The 3,116-nt window shown below is 35.2% G+C and overlaps 1 long non-coding RNA gene across 1 annotated transcript; it reads left to right on the top strand.

Annotated features, from left to right (window-relative positions):
- Positions 1-1,608: 1,608 nt before the first annotated feature.
- LOC133784024 (uncharacterized) lies at positions 1,609-2,814 on the top strand. The gene is made up of 3 exons (XR_009871083.1): positions 1,609-1,681; positions 1,792-1,883; positions 2,584-2,814. It is a non-coding gene; the product is annotated as an uncharacterized LOC133784024 (long non-coding RNA).
- The last annotated feature ends 302 nt before the right edge of the window (positions 2,815-3,116 follow it).

Genomic DNA, 3,116 nt, shown 5'->3' with positions numbered 1-3,116 from the left:
TTGAATTTAAATCCCAACTGGGCCTAAATTCAAAATCTTTTATTTATTTTTTTTTAATTAATTAATTAAATCCTTATTCAAATTAACTAATTATAATTTGAAACTCGATTTAATATTATTTATTTATATTGATACCAATTTATCAATATTAATAAATTTACCCAAAGATTCTCTTTTATTCTCTAAATCTCACATCTCTGTAAATTTTCCAAAATTGACCTAGTCAACTTTTAAAAAATCCTAATTGATAATTAAATCAATTAATTGAGACATTCTAGATGATTTACTCAAAGGTGATGCGGGGACCATGGATCCATGAAATCAAGCTCCAACAAGTTACCGTGAATTTATTTACGAATAATTTCACTACCTTATTAATTCCTCATGACTCCACTATAGACTCGGAATTGAACTCTTGAATTCATAGAACGTATTTTCAAAACCATAAATACGTTATCCATTGTTATAACCATTATAATCAGTCAATCCTCTATCGATGACTTACTAACGAGCTGGGTGCGAATTACCGTTTTACCCCTCATCAGTATTTTATCCTTAACTCCCACTAAGTTCCTTATAAATGATATTTCCGTGAACTTAATCACAGAAATGAGATCTCAATCATTTAACCTTTTGAACAAAGCAATTAAGGAAATCATATTTTCACTTCTCATACAGAAGTTATAGATTTCGTATATATGAATAATACTCCCACTCAATTACACTAATAAATCTCCAAGATGTAAGTATGGGCTAGACCGTAGGGTAAGCTGGTAACGAACAAGTCAAAAGATTTAAATAATATAATTAGTAGAATATTATCACTCAGAATTAAGATCGACTTAACATATGGTCAACGTTGTGACATTGATTAGATTTGATAACAACGATACTTATTTATCAATCAATAATCAATATCGGTCCTAGTCCGATGTAACTAAATACATCCGATCTTATCTACTTGGTCGATGCCTTGGACAAGACATCACACCCTGAATGTGTAAGTAGATCATATCGTAGATTGCCTAATCAGTGAAAATCCAATGCACTGATCTAATCTTAGGACTCATTCTTTTGAACATATAATTACAACTATAATCCACTGTGACCTAGTCACTATAATTGTAACTATCCATATGTTCAGGATTTTATAAATGTTTGTATAATTTCAATAATCATGTAATAAAACAAGCAAGCAACACGGTTGTCAAACTAAATGATTTCTACTACTTTTATTGATAATATGAAATCATGCTACATGTCCGACATGGTTTTATAAGGGCATAAAACCCAATAGCAACGACGACAACCCCGAAATTTGGTGACCATCGGAGCAAGGACGCGCATGTGCGATCACTTCGAAGTTTCGCCGTCGAAACTTTGAGGTGAGTTTCCGGCGAACTCCGACCACCGATTGGCGAGTGGGTGGTACCGTTGGAATCAGCATCGTGAGAGGATTTTCGCCCACTGAGCCATTCCGGTCACCTCGCCATTTTTCTACGGCGAGATTTTGGGTATCTTTGCCCCTTTGGAAGCATTTTCCGGCGACACCGGAGGTCACTTGGGCGAAGGAGCAGTACTTTCGTGATGTACTCATCAAGAGGATCATTTTGATATGTGCCATGCATATATTCGTCGACGTTTCCGGTACCGCCACCAACCGCTATTGTGCACCGCTTGGGTGACGTTCGGAACTTGAAATTTTAAATATGGTCATATTATATGTCATTGGACACAATTTTGAATAAGGAATGCTATGATGATAATCGTTTGCTCATTTGGTGCACGTAGGAAAAACGTGATATTAAAATCGGACTAAATCATTCTAAGATCATCGATAAGCTTAGGAGCGTTGCTTTGGGCTCGGATTAAATTCTAAAGAGGTAGGGACTCAACTAGACTAGTGGACTTATTTTTCTCGTATCAAATTGCATTCAACATATTCCAATTTCGATATTTATAAAATGTTTGAAAAATAGAAAACTTAACCTGCATGTTTTCTGATCTGTTCTGAGGGCACTGAGTGCTAAATATATATTTTTGTTCACTTATTTATGTAGGTTATGATTTTTGGGTTTATTCAAATGTAGCTGTTATGCTGCCAAATTTTCTAAAATATAAAGGGAATATGTTTCTTTCTTTTCATGTTTACCTGCATTTGGTTATATGAGAGCCATAGTGATCATGATTGGTGCACGTTGTTGTTTCACGACCTAGTCTCTGTGTTATCATAGGTAGATCAGGTGTCCACTCACCTGTAGGTGTAAAGACCAAGCATCTGTATACAGGAAGTGTTCTGAGCCTCCCCCTTGTGCTGGTTATCAGGTCCGGCTACCCGGTTTAGGATGTCGGATTTTCTATGGTGGGTAACGGGAACTAGGGATCTAGTGGACGGTGTGATGTGCACTTGTAGCTATGCTCTTATGATTATTTGTGGTTTCTCTATTTTGGTTTATACATGATGATGTATGTTTTGTTTTCAAAGCTAACCATGCAAGGGTTGTATTAAACTTTTGGGTCCTATGTTATTAGTTGTTTTCCTACTGGGCTTTATAAGCTCACCCCCTATCTATCCCATTCCAGGAGCCTAGTGACGCGAATGTGGAAAAGATGAATTATCGATGGAGCCAATGTGTTTAGCCTATTTCTATTTCGTGTCATTGTCTTATCTTTTGAGCATTTTATATGTATTCGACTTCGAATCCAATGATCGGTATATCTGAATGAGCTATGAAATAGTTAGGAATGAGGAATGGTGGATGCTAAGTATTATTTTGGGTGTTTATGACTTATTAAATTTAACTATTTGGTGATTACATAACTGTGGGAATATTATTGTTTTATGTATAATGATAAATGATCATACTTTTATCACTAATATTTTTATATAAAATTATATGAGTTATTTCATTATTTTACTTATAATTATAGTGTGATTTAATATAAATTAAATGATCATTTATAAAGACTATTTTTCAACGAGGGTCAAAGTTTGACCTTTGACCACCCACGTTATGGATATTACAAATCTGCCACGGCCTAGGGCTTGGGTCGTGATAGAAAAATGGTATCAGAGCACCGGGTTCAAATACCTCGGAGTGTGTCGCCAAATAGAT

This window comes from Humulus lupulus, chromosome 6 (assembly GCF_963169125.1).
Source record: "Humulus lupulus chromosome 6, drHumLupu1.1, whole genome shotgun sequence".
NCBI classification, from domain to species: domain Eukaryota; kingdom Viridiplantae; phylum Streptophyta; class Magnoliopsida; order Rosales; family Cannabaceae; genus Humulus; species Humulus lupulus.
Note: the sequence above shows the minus strand (reverse complement) of the source record. Positions and strands in the feature narration are given on the sequence as shown.